Source organism: Cebus imitator, unplaced genomic scaffold (assembly GCF_001604975.1).
Source record: "Cebus imitator isolate Cc_AM_T3 unplaced genomic scaffold, Cebus_imitator-1.0 Scaffold180, whole genome shotgun sequence".
In the NCBI taxonomy this organism is placed as follows: domain Eukaryota; kingdom Metazoa; phylum Chordata; class Mammalia; order Primates; family Cebidae; genus Cebus; species Cebus imitator.
The window spans coordinates 3270293-3294094 of record NW_016107495.1 but is presented as its reverse complement, the minus strand read 5'-3'; the positions used below and the strand labels follow the sequence as shown (position 1 = coordinate 3294094).

Sequence of the window (23802 nt, the reverse complement as noted above, 5' to 3'; positions counted from 1 at the left end):
GAAAGTCTTGTTTGCCATAGTAAGGATTGTGATGACAGTAATAACAGGGGTGAACAGTTATTGAGCCCTAGCTGAATACCAGACAGTGTGCTAAGCATTTTACATGGGTTTCCTCCATGAGACTTCTCCACAGTTCCACAAGAGGGTCCTGTCATCATCCCTATTTCATAGATGCTTAAGAAATGCTATATCCCTGGTTCTGCAGTGAGATCACACAGCAAGTAGTGGCAGAGCCAGGACTTGGCACAGGTGGTCAGAGCTCTGAGCAGTCAGGCAATAACCACCTAGGCTGAAGCATCTCCCAGGTAGGCTGTGCAGGTACTGGTTGGGCCATCACAGGTACAAATCCCTGATGCCAGGTTTTGCTTGGAGTCCATTTTGACCATCTCCTCACTGAAGAGCGATACAGCTGCTCAGGATTTCAAATTCAGCCTCTTGTATGTTGGGATCCTTTAGCCTGGTAATTTAGATTGTTTCTTTCTGCACAAGATTATACTTTTAACAGCCTGGAAGCCATTTTTTCTATCACAAGCAAAATTTTTGTCTAAGTCATATTTATAAATATTTAACAGCTATGTTTTTCCTTTTCTTTAGTCCTAAGCAACTGACCGTTTTTTCCCTCTGTTTTCTCTTCTGATTTTCAAAGTTCAAGCATTTCTGTTTTCCAAAGAAATTGGGAGTCTGCCCTATTTATTTACCGTCACTACCTGCGGCCATTAGGATTTAAGATGCGAGATACCAGCTGTATCTTCCGGCTCGTTCAATTGAGGTCATTTCACTATCCGCTTATTCAGTGGGCTTTTGTTACAGAATCTACGAATTGAAGTCAATATAATTCATATTCATTAAATCCAAACCAAGGGAAGGGGAAGGAGAGAGAGGTGGAGGGCAGGGGTAGAGAAAAGACATCAATTTCCACTTACAGAAATGGACAGAGCAAATACTCATAGATTGACTGTTCCCAATTAAACAGAAGAACTGGATTTAAATTTAATCCCCATATTTCCATGATTGGGGAGATTACCCAGCAAATTTCAGCAACCTGGCCTCATGTCCTCAAACAAAACTCAAACGCCCACAGCAGCCTAGCAGGTAAAATAAATGAGTGAAGTGGGCCAATGGTAAGATGATAAATGGCCACTGACCCTCAGCCTCAGTGATGCGGACATTGGGAAATGGTGGGGACTGTGGGGAACTGGAGAGACATGGCCATCTGAGGGGTAGTGTTAAAGGAAAGGGGCCCCCATCCAGACCCCAAGAGAGGGTTCTTGGATCTCATACAAGAAGAATTCAGGGCAGGTCCATAGAGTAAAGTGAAAGCAACTTTATGAAGCAAGTAGAAGAATAAAAGTATGGCTACTCCGTAGACAAAGCAGCCCCAAGGGCTGGTTGCCCATTTTTATGGTTATTTCTTGATGATGTGCTAAACAAGTGGTGGATTATTCATGTCTCTCCTTTTTAGACAATATAGGTAACTTCCTGACGTTGTCATGGCATTTGTAAACTGTCATGGTGCTGGTAGGAGTCCAGCAGTGAGGACGATCAGAGGTCACTCTCGTCGCCATCTTGGTTTGGGTGGATTTGGGCTGGCTTCTTTACTGAAACGAAATCTGTTTTATCAGCAAGGTCTCTATGACCTGTATCTTGTGCTGACCTCCTGTCTCATCCTGTGACATAGAATGCCTGAACCGTCTGAGAATGCAGCCCAGTAGGTCTCAGCCTCATTTTACCTAGGCCCTATTCAAGATGGAGTTGCTGTAGTTCAGACGCCTCTGACAGTAGCAGATATTCAAATCCAGCCATTTAGTCCCACCAAAAAAAAAAATAGGCCCATCATTGCCAGATCTTGCTTCCCTTTTCCTAATCCAGAACAGCTCCAGATATTCAAGTGATAACTGTTTCCTGACTTTTAAGCATTGAAGACCAATCCAAATCTAAACGTCAGGACTGGCCAAGCCTTGGACCAAATGAAAACCCATCTATGAACAATCAATGTGCACTGAAAGGCTGAAAATTTGCAAGCTCTCTTCTAAACCTTCTCCCAGCCTTGCTATTGTTTTGCAATTTAAATCACTTAAAATTTAGGGCTTTTTTCTCCCTCTAGCTCTAATACCTAAGGAAGTCCTAATGAAAGCTCAATTTACAACACAAATTTAGTGACTCTTCACATAGGTTTTCCTTTTTTCCCCCTACTTAGTGATTTCTATGAATATAATTATGCTTAAAATTTCCAGCCAAAGATCCATAAAGCAAGGTATACCTATACAGTGATTATTTTTGTCACGTATTAATAAAGGTAATACTATGGAAAGGCATTACAGACACTCAAGTTCATAAATATAAAAAGGCAAATTAGTAAACTTTATATCAAAGATTTGATAGCATAAAATTGTTTACATTAAAAACAAAATTAAATGGCAAAGAACAAATGGAATAATTTCTTTTAGCAAATATAATAGAGAAGGGTCAATAGCCTAGTTTTAAGAAGTTCTTACAAATCAACAAGGAAAACACTAAGCCTCCAAAAGATAACTGAACAAAAGAAATGAACAGACAATTCACAAAAGATCAGAAACAACTAATAAAAGAACATATGGGGAAATGACTCAACCTCACTAGTAATTAAAGACATGAAAATTGAAACAGCAAATATAATTCCCAGTTCAGACAAGGGTGCAGTGAAACAGGTACTGCCATGCATTACTGACAGACAAAATACAAAGCCTCGTTGGTAAGCAATTAGCTAATATAAATCAGGAGTTCAGTTCTATTAGGCAATATTGAGCTTCTTCTATGTGCTAGGCATTGAGTATATGCAAATGACAAAAGCCCACCTCTGGTGTCAAGGATTGAGCATGTTTCATGAGAGACACAACACATTATTAGGAGGTAAATATCAGAGGCATCCACCCATGTGGCAAATGCAGGAATAAAGTCAGAGAGTTTGGAAGGTGTCTTAGTTGATTTCCCCTGCTACAACGAAACACCTGTGACTGAGTAGTTTATAAACAATTGACATTTATTTCTCACAGTTCTGAAGGCTGCAAAGTCCAACATCAAGGTGCTGGGACAGTTAGTGTCCAGTGAGGGCTGCTCTCTGCTTCAAGATGGCACCTTGCTGTTGTGTCTTCAGATGTCAGAAGGGGCTAAGGGAGAAAGGAGCCTAAGTTAGTTCCCTCAAGCCCTTTTGCAAGGCACTAATTCATTCACAAAGGTGGAGTCCTCATGACTAAATCACTTCCCCAAATGGCCCCTCTTAATACCACTCCAATAGGGATTAAGTTTCAACATGAATTTTGGAAGAGACGTATTCACACCATAGCAGGAGTTTTATTTGAAGAAATGATCCGGAGCTGAATCTGGAAGCATGACTAGAATTTAGCTGAATAAAGAAGGGCAATAAGAGGAAGAGAAGATGAGGCATTCTCAGCATATGGCATAGCATGGATGAAGGCATGGTATCTACAAGAAGTATGGGAGCATTGAGAACTGCTGCAGCATCAAGTGTGAAGTGGAGAGGCAGGATGGGAGGCTGGAGAGGGAGCCCAGCCAGCTCATGCTCTGGTAGTGTGAACTTTTTATCCCAGAGGCAGATCGAGATATGGAACCAGGGAATGCATACAATCAGATGTGTACTTCTTTTTTTTTAATTCTGCACAAAGTCACTGTGGTTTGTTTTTCTAATTCAAGAAGTAACAGATAAAAGCAAACAATCCAATTAAAAAATGGACAAAGGACTTGAGTAGACATTTCTCCAGGGGGGATATGCAAATGACCAATAAGCACATAAAAATATGCTCAACATCATTAGTCATTAGGGAAATGCATATCCAAATCACAGTGAGATACCACTTCACATCCATTAGTTTGTCTATTTTTTTTTAGGTAATTTAATAAATATTGGTGAGGATGTATGGAGAGACATTAGAATCTTTGTATATTGCTCATAAGAATGTAAAGTGGTGTAATTGCCATGGAAAACAGCAATGGCTCTTCACAGGGTTAGACGTAGAAGTATCATATGACCCAGCAATTCCATTCCTGCATATATACTCCCAAAAATTGAAAGCAGAGATGCGAACATACTTGTACACCAATATTCATGGCAGCATCATTTACATTAGTCAAAAGGTAAAAACAACCCAAATGTCCATCAACAGATGAATGGATTAGCAAAATGTGGTATACACATACCACGGCCTTAAAAAGGAATGAAATTCCAATACATGTTATAAAATAGATGAACTTGAAAACATTGTGTTAAATGAAATAAACCAGACATGAAAGGACAGATATTGTTTGATTCCAGTTTTATGAGGTATCTAGAATAGGCCAATTCACAGAGACAGAAGGAAGAATAGGGGTTACCAGGTGCTGAGGGGAGGGGTTAATGGAGAGTTATTGTTTAATGGGTACAGAGGTTTGTTTGGGATGATGAAAATGACTACAATTGGATTGCGATGACAGTTGCACAACATTGGTAATGTACATAATGCATCTGAATTGTATACTTTAAAATGGTTAAAATGGTACATTTTAGGCTGTGTATATCTTATCACTATAAAAAGTATTTTTCAAAGTAGCAGATATTTTGGAAAATTCAAAAAGTATAAATAAAAATATTCTAACCCCCCGAGTTACCCATTTAACATTTTGGTGAATTTTCTCAAGTTGTTGGGAAGAATAGGTGAGGATTTAAAAATATTAATAACGATAGCTTTCTTTTACTGAATACCAGACACTATGCTTCTACATATTTAGGGTATAATTTAATCCTTAACAATCCATGTATTTGGGATTATTATTATTCAGCTGTCTCTTTTGCACAGCTGAAGACACAAATATATCTAGTCATATATTTATTAGGTTTTGCTAGACTGAGGACACACCATCCACGCTGTTTTATAACGGCCTCTCCCATCTAATGAGAGATTGTGAACTTCCTAGTTATTTATTCAGTATGGTGGTTAAGGACATACGTCCCGGAGACAAACCACCAGGGTTTTTGTGTGTTAGTTCCATTGTTTACTCAGTTATCAGCTTTGTGCCTATGAGAGGTCACTCAACCCTCTGAATTTGTTTCTTCAGCTGTGCAAAAGAGACAATAATAATAATACCAAATACATGGATTGTTAAGGACTAAATTATATCCTAAATATGTAGAAGCATAGTGCCTGGTACTCAGTAAAAGAAAGCTATTTTTATTAATATTTTTAAATCCTCACCTATTCTTCCCAACTATAATTTTAATGACTCCATGAAGTACTTTATTACGTGGCCATACCATACTTTAGTAACGAATCTTTTATACTGAAGATTTACCATTTCTAAATATTTACTCCCATAAATAATGCTGAAGAACTTTGCAAACAAGTCTTTAGAAGTAACTCCATTTCTTTAAAGCAATTCCTAGAAAGGAAATTATTGAGTAAAAGAATATGCACAGCTGGAGGTTTTTAAACTATACATATTTTGGTGGACTATCCTCCAGAAAGAGTATGATATTAACAGAAGCAGAACAATTTTATCAACAATAGCAAAAAATTGGAAACAACCTCATTGTTTAAACTAAAGCAATGGATTAAATGGGATGTCCACTTATTGGAATATTACACACGTATTTATAAATATGTTTGCAAATCTTTCATAAAAACATAGAAAATGCTTATGACAATGTTAAGTGAAAGAACGAGAGAAAAAAATGTTAAATTTTTAAAATCCTATGCAGATGGTGGAACAAAAAACCAAAATAGAATGGTTGAGTAGTAGGACTATAAATTTTTTTCTTACCATTTCTTTTCTAAATTATATTTAATGCACATAAACAAGGCTTATATAAAAGGAAAAATAATTTTCCTGGGAAAGTATGAATTGTCCCTATATTTGAAGGCTGTTATTGAGATGTAGTCTGACATTGCAAGTGGATCTTTAAATAAGCACCCACGATAACAAAGTCCAAATTTCAATTTTCTGGTTGAAAATTTTTCAGATACAAAGTCACCTTCTTGAGCCTTATCTATATATTCCAAAACTGTAGAGATTAGAGATTTCTGCCATATAGTGTTGGAATCGGTAACAAGATCAGACAGCCATTATTTCTCCAAGGCAATGAATCTATCAAGACTCTAGAAACAGAAGCAATATACCGTCTCTCAAACCAAGTCCAGCTGTTTTCCTTAGGGCCAAGCTCTGGAAAAAGGCCCTAGCTGTCCAGTCATCCTCATGGAGCTCCTGCGTTCTGGGCCTCTCAGTCTACACCATCTTGAGCTGATAGGCAAATTAACTGATATCTCTGAGTCTCAGTTTTCTCATCTAAAAAGTAGGTGTAATTATCATATAACTACCTTACCGGGTTATTGCAGATTAAAATGCAGTAAACCTTGTAGAATGTTAACACATTGCTCAGGACTAGTAGGCACCAGATAAGCATTAGCCATTATTATTCTTATCATCACACACTGGTTTACTCACTGATTTTAAAGATAAGAACAGCAAAGCCTAGGGAGATGTGACTTGTCCTAGTTTAGTGGAAAGAGCCACAGATTTGTAAAGGGACCTGAATCATAATAGTAATTGAAGCACTTTCTCATCCAGGGGCTTAGGGTGAGATACTTAAACCTTAAAGTAGTGCTAACAGAAATACAATATGAGCCAAAAATGTCCTTTAGATTTTCTAGAAACCACATCAAAAGAAGTAAAAAGAACTTCATTTTAATAAATATTTCACCCAGTAGATCCAATATTTTCATTTTGACTTGTGCTTAATATAAAAATTATTAATAAAACATTGTATGATTTTTGTACTAAATCTTTGAAATACAGTGTGTATTTTATGTTGATAGCCATTTCAATTTGGAGACTAAATTTTCATCTGAAATACTTGATATGTATTTTATAAAATTTATAGTTGGAAAATGATATTCACATACCCAAGTTGTTCCAAACATATTTTTCCAACTGGATTAAGTATCAGTACTTAAATTTAAATTAATTACAATTAAATAAAATAAATTCAATTCCTCAGTCATGTCAGCCATATCAAATACTCAAAAGCACATGCAGCTATTGGCTGCCATTATTAGACATGCAACTACGACTGAGGTAGCATCTATTTCACTGGGTTGTTGTAAGATTGCATAAGAGAGTTTTACAAATCATAAAATGCTATCCAAATAGATTACTTCTCCTCCAAGGTCACCCAACTAATGAGAGGTGGCTCAGGAACAAGAACTAAGCCACTGTGATTTCCACATATGGACATTTGAAATTCAACACTACTCATCTTGAGCCTGGCTTTCAATTTTTTTAAAGCTGTGATCCACAGTGAGAAATATATTTCTATTTCATTTCACAACACAAGAGACATATGCCTCTGTGTGTGTGTGTGTGTGTGTGTGTGTGTGTGTGTGTGTGTGTGTGTATGTGTGTTTATGTGTAGCTCAGTAGCCACTGTTATTTCCCAAAGGAGAGTTATAATGAGGACATTTTATAAATTAATTATGCTTCTTCCTCCTGCTGGTCTTCTCCTCCTCCTCCTTCTCTTCCTCTTTATTTAATGCTGGTCATGACCCACTAAATTGATTTCATGACCCATTAATGGGTTACAAACCACAGTTTGAAAAACACTGATCTTAAGAGTCCAAACTTCAAGGAATTTTAAAAATTGATTTGTTTTGTGTCACAAATAATAACCCTCTGTAGCTACTAGTCAATTCAAAAAGGAAAAATATCCTCCCCAAGGTAAATAAGACATATGACACTGCTTTAGGTAAGATATAAGAAAATAACTGAGTTGGCCACTTTCTTGTTAAATGTTATTAATTTACTGATTCAGCAAATGTTTTTTGAAGAAACACTGTACTTGGCATTGTCCTAGGTACTAGTGAGCGCTGACCCAAGATAAACAAGATCCCTGTGCTCTCAGAATGTCAGCTCCAAAACAGCAGAAGCCTTCGCTGCAATGACTTAGCCAGATAAGGATCTTGGGTGTTTTGCCTTGTGTTTCCCACAACAAGAAGAGCGGAGACAGGCAGCTGAGCACTAGCACAGATATCCAATAACACCATTAGTGATTTAACACTTATTACTTTACTAGTCCACATGCCGTATTTGTCTCTCCCTAGTTACAAGACAGCTGCCACACCTCCAGGCATTATGTTCATGTACTAGGCAGTAAAAGAAGAAAGAAGTAGAAAGGGGAAACTTTCCCCACACTTCCCAGCACATAGGGCTGCCAGATAAAACACAGGATGTGCCCAGTTCACTGTGAGTTTCAGATGAACAACAAAATTGTTTTTTAGCTTAAGCATGTCTCATGCAACATTTGAGATTTATTTTCACAAATAAAATTGTTCATTATTAATCTGAAATGCACATTGAACTGAGTGTCCTATATTTTTATTTGCTGAATCTGGCAACTGAATGAGCTTAATTATGCTTACATTTCACCACCAGAACTGTGTCACATGGCTGTTTCTATCTGCAAGGAAGGCTGGTTAAATCAAGCCATTTTTTAAAATTTCCAGTCTCAATAAAAGAAGAAGGCAAGAGAGAAGGAAGTTGGTTGGGGACCTGAGTGAGTCAGCCTATGAAATCTATGGCAGTTCAGTTCCCCTCTGGCCTTTCTTATAGATTATATTATAAAATTTCTATTTTAATCTGTGGTCAGTGAGAAGGAATTGAAGACTTTAAAAGAAGAGAATAATAACCTAAATTAAGTGTAAAAAGATGGTTCTGGTTTCTATGTATAGAATATATGGGAGGAAGTTTAGGCTGGAAGTGGAAAGACCTGTTAGAAGAAGCCTGGAACATTCTAGAACCTTTGAGAACCCAGCCTGGCCATCTGGCCATGCAGATACCTCACCTTCCTGCATATGCATTGACTCTAACAAAAAATGAAGAAGAATGGGTGAGATGGCCCCTGGGTGCCCCATGCAGCTCTCCCAGAGTGGCAGCAGGTGACACACAGTGACACATTCTCAGCTTCCCTTTGCTTCTTGGCTGTGTGACTTGGTTATTAACGTCCACCCACATTCCATGCTCCTTCTTCAGCAGGGGGTGTCTGAGAGCCACAGTAGATGGAACATCAGAACTTATTATAACAAGGTTGAGATTTTATGAGACTACTGCAAGAAATGGGCAAAAAAAAAAAAACACTTTAAAAAATATTTAATTAAAAAAATCAATGAAATGCCCAGAAAAAGCAATAAAACCTGCTACCTCTTAGCAAAAATGTTAAAAGTAACATGGAAGATGTTTATCCTGTGACATTTGGGTATTAAAGCAAAAATTGAACAGTCCGGGTGTTAAAGCAAAAATTGAACAGTCCGAATCCAGAGCTGAAAATCCCACATGGAAAATGTGAAACTTGCCTTTGTGCTTCTCTCTCTCTGGTGGGTTTTGCTCCACTGAAGGCACCCTGGTCGCCCAGCTCCCTCCCTTCCATCCTCCGGCACGTGCTTTTATCTCTCCTTCCTCCTGTTTCTCATTGAATTAAATCAATTCTTTAGTTTTCATTTGGTTCCCCTTTCTCTCTCTCTTCAGATCAAGTGCTTTTCTATTCTCCTTGAGGATTACCAAAATGAGCTCTTAGGGGAAAAGGGTTTCTCAGCACTTTGTCTTCTGTTTCTTTCTATTTATTTGCTTTGCCTTTTATTATCTTTTTTTGCTGACACCCCAGGACACGCATGCGGTATGTAGAGATTATTGGCTCTGTCTCTTTTTTTCTAAATGCAATCCATTGATGTAAAAAAACCACCTTAGTGTCTTGCCTAAAAATGGTTTATTTTTTAACAGGGTCAGAGATATAAGAGGGAATATATAAAAACATACTCCCTGCCACACAGATATATATATATATATATATATATATATATATATATATATGCATTCATACATATGTGTATGTTTATCTATGTGTATCTATTGATATATACATATATATGCACACACAAAAACACATACTTTACTACACATACACACAAACATAAATATGTATTATTTCTAGGAAACTTCTGCCTCAGTTAAGTTGGACCTGAAAGGTTGTTTTGCCTTTTCAGTTTGCAGAGGTTTCCTAATTGTGCAAATTGTACTACTACTTCTAGGCTACAATTAACTCATTATGTTAAGATTAATAATACTGTCAAGAAAAATCAACTCCCTCTACTTCCCTTCTCTCTCTTAATGAACACACTTGGTTTTTCTAATGATTCAATCTCAAATGTAAAGTAATACCATTTCTCTTCAAAGTGCTTCCAAATGAAGATGCAAAACAGCAATACATGTAAGTCCTGGTGGGGGAGGGTAACAGAGCTAATTCCAAATATTTGACACCAAGACAAAGGGAGATAGTAAAAGTGCACAGGAGCTGGGCGTCCACATAGCTCAGCTCTGCTAAGGAAGCCAGGCATAGTTCTTCACCCACTGCACGGTTTCCTCGCCTGCAGGTGAACAGGTTGGACCAAATGATTTCCAAGAGCCTCTAGACCTTTGAGGTTTTGTCTTTCCATTATCTCAATATTAGGCAATGAGACAGTGAGGATGGTCTCACCTACTCCTTATTCTAAATGTCAAAATTCTGCTGTAATACCTAAAACATGAGTTGAGACTACATGGGATAGTAGAATTCAAATTTGAAAAAAATAAACAATCAGGAGCCTCTTTCAGTGGCCCCAGTTTAACAATTCATAAGACCACATGAACAAAGGAAACCCTCAAATACTGCTCACTCATACTGGGGCCATTTAAGCCCTGTGAGTGATTTCAGAAGGAGGACCCACTGTCTGGGTCCCACCTGCCCACACATTAGTCTGTGACCTCTGAGGACAGTCAGAAAGTAGAACTTGAGACCAGCTGCTGGGCCTAATCCACAGAGTGGTGAGAGCGCTGAGAAGTGAACGTAACATCTACTGGCAGCTGGGGACCAAACCACAGGGCATTTGAGTGAAGCATCTCTGTAGATTTCTGTCATGGACAGGCGTATACCCAGTGAGTGTTCTACTGGACAGAAGTCTGAAAACCTTGCTTCTAATTTCAGAGCCACCACTAATATACAGTGTGACCTTGGGCAAGTCCTGAACTTCTTTGCTTCTTGGTTTTCTCCCCAGTACAACAAGCGATTAAGCAACGTGACAATCATGTTTATGTCTAGCTATGACATTATCAAAGTCAGATATGGAATGTAGCATTTTTAAGTCTCCTCAGGTAGCAAGACCAGTGCAGTAATTCAGAGGAGCCTTTCCAGGAGCATGATTCTGCCAGAAGGAGCTGAGGTCTTATGAAAGGACAGTTTGAAAGTCAGACAAGCAGAAAAGACTTAAGAGATGTTACAGACATAGATACAGATTAGACATACACATAGATACTGATATAGATAGATACGGATACATTGTTTCTCCTTTTTTCCATGATTTTTTTCTTTCTTCCTTTCTGCAAAGGTCTTTGGAGCAGAGATAGATTAGAGGAGGGTATCCAAAGTGTGTTCCAATGAACGTATACACAATAACAAAAGAGTTCTGTGCACAGAGGAGTTTGGGAAATGTTTCATTTTATCTTCCACTCTTGAAGAGCCACAACTGTTACTGGCATTTGAAGGCTCTGAGAAGTCCTTCAGTTAAGAGTCTGTTTACTTCTTGTTGAACCCAGGAGTCCTGAGACACATTTGGCCCCAGAGCCTCCTCATCATACCTGTTGACATCCATGGGGCTGCTGTTCCGTGGAAGGTACTCTGGAGCTGGCACAGCATTATTCCCCAGCACTGCAGCTCGGGGCATGCATCTGGGTGAGGCCTGCATGCACTACACTGACTCCTTCTGTCCAGATTCCAATCCATTAAACCTCTGCTGTTCCTTAGTTCCCACCTAACATGAGTCGCGAGTCGCATTGTGATCAACTGAATGAGTAATAGCTTATAATAATGATTTAATAGTTTATTGCACTATGGACAATTAGCCAATGATGCCTGAATCCTGTCTGATTGAGAGGGAAATCCAGCCATCCATGCACGTGCGTATTCATGTTCTCACCGAGAGAATATGATTAAGAGGCCTCTGGTTCAGAAAGGTGTATTGAACATTTGTCTCCTCTTTTGAGATTCCACCAAAGTTATATTAAACAGAGGAATATCAATGGAGAAACAAATTCTGAATGGCAAACAGAGCAGGAGGGGAGGCATGAGCAATTTCTAGAGCACATAGAGAAGACAGAAGCTGTCCATGGAGAAAATAAAGTGGCCATATCCCAGAATGTGCCAAAGAGGTTTAGAACAGAGGAGGACCCCTTTCCGCTGAGAGTACAGATAAGGGATCACCTGAAAGAAAGGACGAGGGTAAAGAGGAAGAATGGAAATGTTTCTATGATTAACCCAAATGGCCTTCATTTTCCCAAAGCATAAGGTAGCAGGCTGCTTAACCACGTGGGGAGGAAAAATCTTCTAAAACTTCAAGTAGAGTGATAGACTTATGGCTGCCAGTGGGAGTATTCATACCCAGGGTGACGCACCCTTTGGGCTGCCATTGGGAAGCAGTCACCTGCAAAGTACCTTGCCCCTGACACTGTCCATCAGGCAAATTCTGCATAGAGGACAAACACCGTCTGTACACATATAGCTCCTGTTAGCCTCCCTAGCCTCTCCTGTTTAAATGTGACAGGGTGATCAATGGTCACTCAACATGTGAATAACCCAGCAGCATCAAAAAGAAAGATCATGCCTAGCAAGACAGCCTCTACTTGCCATGAGTTTCCTCCCCTCACCCTTCCGTAATCTGCTGCCACCTCTCTCCAGGAGGCCCAAACCTCCGTCTACTTCTGCACAGCATAAAAACTTCAGTCCTCTGGTCCTTCAAGTCTCATATTTTGTGTGGCTCCCATGCATTTGCACATAAATAAATTTGTATGCTTTTTCTTCTGTTTAAAAGAAGAAAAGAGAAAAAGAAAAATCAATATTAAAAAAAGCTGACCCCAGAGAAAACAAAGATAAATCAGATAACTAACAGAAGCTAACTTGAAAGATAAATCTCTTAAGAAAGATTCAAGATTAAGCATGGGGTAATTAAATTATCAGAGAAATAATAAAACAAGATTTGCTAGAGATGAAAGAGGCATGTGTTTTCTGATTAATGCCACAGATAAACTTTTGTATAGCTCTATAGCTAGATACATTGAAAAATGCCACGGATGAATTTTTATACAGATCCATCCCTGGATACATTGTATTGAAACTTTAGAACTTTAAAGTTGAAGATCCCAAAAGCTTCCAAAGAGAATAAACAGATCAATTACAAAGAAATTACAAATAAAACCAACATTAGACTTCTTCTCAGTAACACTGACACTAGAAAACACTGAAGCTAGGTCTTTAAATTTTTGAGGCAAAGTTTCTAATCTACAAACCATAACCAGAAAAGCTACCACCAAATAAATGTAATGAAATAAATATTTCAAATATTCAAAGATTCACAAAGAAATTTCCCCCTGAGGAAGTTGTCTGAGAATGGTGGGACTAACATAAAAGACCCAGTGAAAAGAAATTTCAGAATAATAGCTGTACGATAGGCCCAGAAAGCAATTGATTCAAATCATAAGAGGAAATCAGTGTCTTTAAGAAGAAGGGAAGGGCCGGGCATGGTGGCTCACACCTGTAATCCAAGCACTTTGGAGGCCAAGGCAGGCGGATCACCCGAGGCCGGGAGTTCAAGACCAGCCTGATCAACATGGTGAAACCTTGTCTTTAAAAAAAAAAGAAGAAGAAGAAGAAGGGAGTAATTTTTTTAAGTATATGGATGTGTTCGTGATATGGTAAAGAAGGCAGATATAAAATGAATAGAAAAAAAATCAGCTAGAAATTCTGGAAAGACAAACTGAAAAAAAAATATATATATATATATATATATATATATATATATATATATATATATATTCTGTTGGGGCCAGGGGAAAACTTCCCCTATGCCTCCCTCTGAAGGTTCACTGGAAAATTAACCCATAATGGGCAGATTAATTGGAGGAAAAGCACACCAGGTTATTAATGCGTACACAAGAAAAAGTCACAGAGTGATTAACTCACCCCCCAGTGGGATGCAGGAGCTTATTTACCATCTTGAAGTTACAAAAAGAATGGAGACTTGGAGTATGGCCAAAAACAGGTTATGGTAGCAAGACAGGGTATAGGAGGAAGAGATGAGGAGGCTTGGCTAGCAAAGGTGATCTTGTTGTATAGATGAAATCTCACAGGTAGCGGCTTTCAAATAGAATTGATAATAAATTTTTTTTCAGACTTTTAAAGGTGTCAACCTCTCAGTTAATTTTTCCTAGCTCTGGACAAGGGAAGAGCTGGTTGCATCAGTGCAGATTTTCTACAGAAGCAGATCTTTCCTTCAAAAGACAGCTTTGCAGGAATACTTTTGTTTTCTGGCTCTCCAAGCAGCCGTTTGAAAATATGTCAAAGAAATATGCTTTGGGGTAAAATATTTTGATTTCTTTCAGTCCCCACTTCGAAACTTTAACAAGTTTCACATATTTGGCCACGTGTCGTAGCTCATGCCTGTAATCCCAGAACTTTGGGAGGCTGAGGCATGTAGATCCCTTGAGGTCAGGAGTTCGAGATCTGCCTGGCCAACACAGTGAAACCCTGTCTCTAGTGAAAATGCCAAAATTAGCCAAGTATGGTAGCGCACCTGTAATTCCAGCTACTTGGGAGGCTGAGGCGGGAGAATTGCTTGACCCTGGGAGGCAGAGGTTGCAGTGAACTGAGATGGTGCCACTGTACTCCAGAGCAAGACTCTGTCTCAGAAAAAAAAAAAAAAAAAAAAAAAGTTCCACATATTAAAAGCCAAGTTGATGGCTTTGGGGAGATTTGGGTTAGAGGTTGTTAGATAGAGATAGACAAAAGAGTGGGAAAACAAACTGGGATATGCAGAAAAGACTACATTTAAATATATCATCCCATCTCTCTTTAAATTGGTCTTTTATTCCGGAGCATAGATCCGTTTGGTTAAACAGTTGTGTTCTATTCCAGGAGGTGGCGTTGCAGGTGGACTAGGCTTTATATATGATGCAGGCAAATGGATCATAAATAAGAGGTATTCCTATGGAAAAAGGAAAGAAAAGCTAATGTCTGGAATAGTCTATAAACTACTATTTTTACAGTTTCTGAAGTATCTTCAGATTTCAGTGACAATCTTACACATATTTCTGGATTGCAGTTTGAATTGAGTGGTTAAATGAACTTTGTAAGTAGTCCATATATTATTGGGCATGAAGGCTGTTTATATATAATTTGCTGTGGTCGTTTTTCTTGAATTTTATTTAAGTTGCCTATCTTTAGTCTGCAGGGCTTTAAGAAAAGCATAGTTTTAATTTCTAAAAATTTCAAGTTAGAAAAATGGAAGAAAAATTGAAAATGTTATTTTGGAGTCTTGTAGCCAAGAAAGAATTCAGGATTCAGTCTAAATTGTGAGAAAATAATAAAAATTCAAAAACAATGGGTGAGGCTAGAATCTCATAACAGGGTTATGAAGAGAGAAAAAAATCTATAGGGATTTTTTTAAAACCATAATTTTTCTCTCTAGTCCTTTATTTCTACCAAAGACAAATGATGGCAGGACAATCTTATTTGCAAAATAAGTATTAGTTTGATAAAATTTGGCCTGATTGTTTGCATAAAGTGTAGCCAGAACAGTGATTGGCCATAGAGGTTTTTATAAGTTAGCTCTATTGGAACATTTTTACAAGAAATCTAAGATTAGACTTTTTAAAACCTTGAGGCTAGAAAGCCAAGCTAAGGATGTGCCACTAATCTATATCTGTAATACCTGTACAAATTGGGTGAGTTTTTTCCTTCTCAAGGTCTCAAAATATCTGGAGGTTTCTGGGCCTGTCAGAAATGACATATTTTACTTACCACAGGTCAGGAACCTTATAAAGAAACCATGTAAAAAAGGTATCAGGTCAGACTTTTTAAAGCGTTTCTTATTAGCTCAATAAAGTCAATCTCAATTCCTCAAAGCAGTCTGATCATATTTGAAAATATACCATTTCTGTCAAGGCCTTGGTAAAATAATTACTATATCCAATTTTTGTCCTACAATAGAAAACAGATTCTGATTGAACTTACGTAAATAATTATACTGCCATAAATTAAAAATACTCACAACTTTTCAAAATTCTGGAGAAATCAGGTAAAGAAAAAACTAAATGTTTTAATTTTGCTCACAAAACTATACTTTACCCAGTTGTTGTTGTAAGCTGTAAGTAGCTCAAAAGAAAAAGTTCTCTTAACTTTAGAAAATAAAGCATAGAAAGAATCAACAGTGTTTTAAACAAAAAAGTCATTAAAAATTATTTCAGTCCTCTCTAGTTCAGTCCCATGTAATTAATTCTTTTCCCACTAAACGTTGTGTTGGCAATTTTCATGAATATGTCAGATTTTTAAAATTAGAATCTTGAATGTTTTTTACCTAGTCCAATGACATGATCTCCAAAGTTATCATAATACCTGTGTTCAAGAGTACCTGTTAGAGTCTTTTCAATGAATTATCTCGAAGAAGAAGCAAATTTTGGACAGTAGGTTGTTATAAACCTATTTTTAAGAATAATCAATGTAAAAGTAATTGTAGATGAAAAAAGACAGAAATAGCTATAGTTAAAAACACAGTTGGAAAGAAAATTTGGTTATTTTTGTGGCACACAACAATTTAACATAATAATCTTAATTATTGCTGATAACATATACCAAGACTTATTTCAAATATGACACAAATGAAAATGTGCCACAGTTTTGACAAGTAACAATGCAAGATCGAGAATTCATTTGATCCTGATGCTGGAAATACATCCTGCTTGGAGTAGAATGCATTCTTGGATCTACAGAGAGATTATAAATATACCCCTTATTCACTGCAGTGAGAAATATATAGCCATCAGCATAAAAGGTCTGTTTATTGATTTTCAACACTTAGCATCAACCTATAAACAAAACACAAAAGACTTAATCGTTCTAACACAATCTTGACAAAGTAAAGAAAAAGTACAGCTGATATGGGAGGAGGATGTGGAGGAGAAAAATTACAAGGAAGGGCAGGAAGACTAAATATTCTCATCTTTATAGTGAGGAGAATCAAGTGATACTGTCTGGAGCTGATGGAACAAGTCATAAATATATCATGTGAAGTAAAAATGTAAGCAATAAAAGACAGTTTTTAAAATCAAGAACATTTTAAAAATTAAGAATTATAAAAGGGATACTGTTATTTTTCTTATTGTCCTGTCCATGTCTAAAGTTGTCACACCTGCAAGTAAAACTATGACCGTAATATTTAGAATTATGAAGGCAGCCACCTAAAGAAATTAGAAATCCTTAAGAAAAGTTTTTTCCAGGGTATGGAATATGATCTGGTGGGGCAGAGGTTACAGACAGTTTTTAAAAAATCATTATAAGCTATTCTGTACTATTTGATTCCTTGTCATGTATATTAGTCTATGCTTGTGCCACTGTAAAGGAATACCTGAGGCTGGGTAACTTATAAAGAAGAGAGGTTTAGTTGGCTCATGGTTCTGCAGGCTGTACTGGAAGCACGACAATGGCATCTGTTTCTAATGAGGGCCTCAGGAAACTTACACTCATGGCAGAAGGCAACAAGGAGCCAGCATATCACATGGTGGGTGGGAGAGCAAGCAAAAGAGAATGGGGAGGTCCCAGAGTCTTTTAAACAACCAGATCTCACAAGACTCACTGAGAAAGGACTCATTTATCACCAAGGGTAATAAATATGGTATTAAACCATTCATGAGGGATTTCCCTCCATGATCCCATCACCTCCCACCAGCTTCACCTCCAACATTGAGAATCACATTTCAACATGAGATTTTCAGGGACAAACACATCCAAACCATATTAATTTCACTCCTGGCCCCCCAAATATTATGTCCTTACATTTCAAAATATGGTTATGCTTTCACAATAGTTCCTTAAAAGTATTGACTCATTCCAATATTAACACAAATGTTCCATGACCACAGTCCAAAGCCTCATCTGGGACTCAAGGCCGAGTTCCTTCCACCTATGTGCTTATAAAATCAGAACAAGTAATTTACTTCTAAGATACAATGGTGGTACAGGCATTGGGTAAACATTCCCATTCCAAATGGAGAAATTGACCAAAAGAAAGGGGTAATAGGCATCACACAAGTGTGGAACACAGCAGGGCAGTCATTAAATCTTAAAGCTTCAAAATAATCTTCTTTGACACCATGTATCACACCCACGGCACACTGGTGCAAGGGGTAGGCTCCTAGGGCCTTAGGCAGCTCCACCCTTATGGCTTTGCAGTGTACAGCCTCCATGGCTGCTCCCACAGATTGGAGTTGAGTGTCTGAAGCTTTTCCATGCTGAGGTTATAAGCTGCCAGTGTCTCTACCATTCTTGGATATGGAAGGCAGCGGCCCGCTTCTCACAGCTCCACTAGGAAGTACCCCAGTGGGGACTCTGTGTAGAGGCTCCAACCCCACATTTTTCTTTGACATTGACCTAGTAGAGTTTCTTTGTGGGGGCTCTGCCGCAGTGGTAGACTTCTGCCTGGGCACCTAGGCTTTCCCATACCTCCTATGGAATTTAGATGGGAGCTGCCAAGCCTTCTTCACTCTTGCATTCTGTGTACCTGTAGGCATAGCACCACATGGAAGTGTGGCTTATGTTCTCCAAAGTGGCATCTGGAGCTGTACCTGCAGCCTTTTGAGCCATGGCTACAGCTGGAACAACCAGAATGTAAGGAGCAATGTCATGAGGCTAAGCAGGGCGATAGCACCCTGGGCCTGGCCCCTGAAACCATTCTTTCCTCTTAGGCCTTTTTTTAATTGTCTTGGATAGTATGGGCACCCTTAATCATGCTAATCACTTTAGGAAGTTGCTCCATAGGCAACTTGAATTCCCCCCCTGAAAATGTTCTTTTCCTTTATACCACATGAGTAGGCTGCAAATTTTCCAAACCCTTATACTCTGCTTTCCTTTTAAATATCAGTTTCAGGTTTGTCATTTCTTTGCTACCATATCTGATGATAGACTGTTAGAAGCAGCTAGACCACTCTTGAACACTCTACGACATAGAAATTACTTCTGCCACATACCCTGAGTTATCCCTCTTAAGTTCAACCTTCCATAGATCCCTAAGGCATGAACGTAAATGGAGCCAAACTATTTGCTGAGGTGTAACACAGGTTACCTTTACTCTAGTTCTCAATAACTTTTTAATTTCCATTTGATACCTCCTTAGCCTAGTCTTTATTGTCCATATTTCTATCAACATTTTGGTCAAAACCATGTAATTAGTCTCTAAGAAGTTCCAAACTTTCCCTCATCTTCCTGTCTTCTTCTGAGCCACCCCCCACCCCGCCCCTCCCCACCCCACAAATTCTAACCTCTGCTTATTACCCAGTTTCAAAGTTACTTCTATAGTTTCAGGTATTTTTATATCAAAACCCCATTCCTTGGTACCAATTTTCTGTATTAGTTCATTCTTGTATCACTGTAAAGGAATAACTGAGGCTGAGCGACTTATCAAGAAGAGAGGTTTAGTTGGCTCATGGTTCTGCAGGCTGTACTGGAAGCATGACAATGGCATCTGTTTCTAGTGAGGGCCTCAGGAAGCTTACACTCATGGCAGAAGGCAACAAGGAGCCAGCATGCCACTTGGTGAGAGCAAGGACAAGAGAGAAAGGAGGGGAGGTCCCAGAGTCTTTTAAATAACCAGATCTCACATAATTAACTGAGTGATAACTCACTTACACGAAGGGGATGCAGCTAAACCATTCCTGAGGGATCTATCCCCATGATCCAATCACCTCCCACCAGGCCCCATCTCCAACATTGGGAATCACATTTTAACATGAGATTTGGAGGAACAAACACATCCAAACCACATCACCATGTTACCACCATATTACTTTGATTTTTAGGATCACTGAGTACCTACCATATGGCAGGCATTGTGTTGCATACCAGACACTTAGAGGTGGTAGCAGCCTGATCGCAGAAACATCTAAGAAACAAATGATGCTAGCACAGGAGCCCTTCCTAGAGATGTATTTGGGTAAACTGGGAGAGAGGAAGGCAGGGCAGGTAACCACAGCTTACTTCCTTACTTCTCAGCAGGAAAGTTCATGGAGTATTTGGCCAATTGATTAAAATTGTTGGTATATAACCCTCAGAGAGGTGAATTATGAGAAGAAGAGCTTAGGACTTGCGGGCTTAGAGAGTTGACTCAATTTCTTTAGATTAGTACTATTCTAGGCAGGCAGATAGAATTACTGACAGTTCGGGGCTGTAAGAATCCTTAGAGAGACTCTATCCAGCCCTTTCATTTTACAAAGGAAGCTTGGCAGTAGCAGAGCTACTCTAATTCAGTCCTTCTGATTCCAGGTTTAGTCCTAGATCAAAGGAATTCCAGATTAAGACACTCATCAACACAGGGAACTGCTATTTATTACATACCTACCTTGAGCAGGGGCAGTACCGCCCACTTGATACTGTTATTTAATTTAATCTTCACAACAGCCATATGAGGTGGGCTATGCCTATATTAAATTTGAGCAAACTAATATCTAAAGTGCTTGAATAATTTGTCGAAGGTCAATAACTGAACAGATGTAAAAGAGTTTGACTGCTAATTTCATGACCCTTGGGGTTTGGCCCATAATTAGAGCCCTGCTGGTTGGGATGAGAGCAGCACATTCCTATACTGGTGACCAGAGGTAAAAATAATAACCATTCCATATTTAATCATTAAACATATCAACACAATGCATAATAAAGGAAACATGGTCGTGGTGCTGTATGAGCAGAGCTCTTTGATCTGCCTCTCCACTCTCCCATGACCACACTGGGTGAAGGTCTGTGTGCTGCTAGACCATCCTTAATTAGATAGGACCCCAGGAGGCTTCGCCTAGCACCAAGCTATCCAGAGCAGAATAAATGGGAACAGAAAAGAGAGAGAGGAGAGATAAATTCTTACTGACTTTAAAAGATTTATGCTGACAATATCCCAAGGAGCTTATGAAATGTATTTTTCCCTTTTTTTGGTAGAGTAAAGCTGCTGATGAAGAGATAGCTCTCAACTATAGAGTTTCATGGAGAGTAAAAAATACTTTAAGCTCAGTCACTTATTGATAGTCTGGTTGCAGAAAATAAGATTCATATAAACATCATCTCACATATTAGAACTGGAAAAATAATCTATCTTCCAGTCTTTGAAAGAGTTTCATTATTGAGGTACCAAATTATGGGGACAAAATTTACATGCATGACCACACCCAAGGGTGGAGAGGAGCAGCGACAGAAGAGCCCCCTAGTCCCAATACCCCAACACACACCTGCAGCTGGATTTTTTAGCTTCTTGTACATGTCCACATGCGTGCAACTGTAATCTTTCTGAGAAGAAGGGGGATACCTTTTTCATTTTGCCCTCGTTCTTCCCTTCAGTAGCTCAAAAAACTCCTGCTTTCTATTCAACCTTCTGCCAACTTGAGAACATCAGAGAATGATCTCAGACCAGGGCACAGTTGCTGCTCCCTTATGTGTAAATTATTATCGGACATGGGACTGGCTTCATCCTAACCTCAGACCACACCCCCAAAGAATCCGGAGCAAGACTTTGTCCCCAGAGATACTTTCAGGGTCCTCACGTGCTTTGTACACTACCCTAGTATTGGAAACCCCAGTCATCCACCCTCAACACATTGCCTTTGCTCACAACAGTAACATAGTAAACACTTCAAATTTGCAGTTAGTCACATTCTTGCCCTTGTGTGAACTTGCGATGCAAGATGAGATTTGGTCAATATTAATTCCCCCTTTCCCCTACCATCCAGATCAGTTCTCCTGCAGCACCAGTCTGATGATGCCATTCTCCTGCTCAAAATGTCTGGCTCTCTATTATCCACAAAATAAAGCTAGAAATCTTCAGCCAGGAAGCAATGCTCTCTATGGTCTGGCTCCACCACCTACCACCCTGGCCTTTCTCGTTTCCCAGTCTTCTGTCCAGCATCCTGCTCTGCAGCCAAACATCATCTACCTTCATGTCTTTACTCCTCTTCCCTTCAACTTCTGTATAGTCTATTCTGCCAGTATCTTTTTTTTTCTCTCCCTGTAAGACCCGGCTCGAAGATCTTCCTCTTTGTGGATCTTCCCACCTGGACCTCCTGTCTCCTCCTTCCTGAAGGCTCCCAAAGTATTTTGCCTGGATGTGTGTCTGACTTTATGACCTCTATTTGTGCTGATAGTTCTTGCAGACATCTCTTCACTCCTGCCAGACCTGGGGTTCCCTGAAGTCCACAACTGTGTGTGTCTTCAGGGCAAAGCCAGTGCTTGAATGTTTGCTCAAAATAGGCATCCAATAAATGGAAACTGAGAGCAGAATGGAGTAAGGAAAGGACTGAATAAATGGATTTAGTCTGGTGCCAATGTGCCCCTCGTTCCCCTTTCTGCCCCTCTGACTTCCAAAGCTATACATCCTGGCCACAGGGTACCTTGGCCATGTTTTAGGCGGAAGTATACAGCGGGCCAGTGAGAAAGATACAAGGGGAAGAGGGCTGTTTAGGAGTCCAGAAATCTGGAGTCTGGTCTTAACCTTCAAACTAAGACTTTGGACAAGTCATTTCCCTATCTGAATCTCTAGTCTGCTTCTCTAGGAAATCAAGGGGACTGAATTAGATGATCTCCCCAATTCCTTGCCTTTGGTTCTAATCCCTTTTATTTTCTTCTGTGTCCATGACAAGAATGTTTCCTCCACCGCAAAATACTGTTAATAATGTAGGTTATTTACTGATGGCTGTAGTACTTTCGCAGAGCACTTTTCTCATGCCCATTTGCCATGCTGAAACTTCTCAACAAGTACAGTGGGTTCACGTTCTTGATCCAGCTCAGACACAGGCTTGTGCTTCTTTCAGCCTGATTTTAACCAGAAGTCACTTTTGCCTACTTTAAGAATGTTGCAAATCTTCAATTCCTGGAACAATACCTTCTTTTTGGATAATGCTTTGTCTTGGTAGGAATCCCACTCTTTTATCTGCACCATTGTTTATTGCAGGCTGCTAGTTTATTTGCCTATTTGGGAAATTGGGTTATCTGCAGAAGGAGACCTTGCCAGGAGTAGTTTAAGAAGACTGAGTACTCATGAGCTGCTTCCCACTGTGGAAGTCAGGGATCGTGTTGAAATAGATTTCCACTGCAAAAGGAGCAGCATCTAATGGTCCAAAACTTCAATGCAGAAGTGCAGCAAGTAAAATTAATGTATCAGAGGGATGCCTGGAACAATATAATGGTACTGTGGTTTTATACTGACAGTAATCCCCATGAATGTAGGTTTCTTTCAGGTCACTTGGCCTGTGCTACTGGAATCAGGATTGGCTTGCCCCAGAGGGAAACTCTGCCACGGGCATGACACCAGGGGGGATTTGTAGGATTTGCTGTGGAGACCAGTTGCAAGTTCACATGACTCATAAACTCAAGAGCAGAAATGAACCTTAAGAGATGATTGAGTTCAGCCAACCCTCTCACCCCATTTTACACAGGAGGAAACCGAAACCTAGGAAAGTTAATGCTTTTCCCAAGATCATTCAACTAGTAAGGGAGGGAACAAGAGTCTTCCGAAATAGATGTTTTTCTTCCTGTTTTACAGATGAAAAACTTAAGGCTCTAGGATGCAGAGGTAGGAAGTAGGGGAGCTAAGCTTAGAACCGTGGTCTGCCTGATTATAAGGCCCATGTCCCCAACCACTGTCCCTCTGCATCAGGCTATACTATTTACAAAGAAAA

General features: G+C 39.1%; 1 protein-coding gene across 1 annotated transcript in view; it reads left to right on the top strand.

Annotated features, from left to right (window-relative positions):
- Window positions 1-23802, top strand: part of ALK (ALK receptor tyrosine kinase) — a 755264-nt gene that overhangs the window by 365576 nt on the left and 365886 nt on the right. The window lies entirely within an intron of this gene.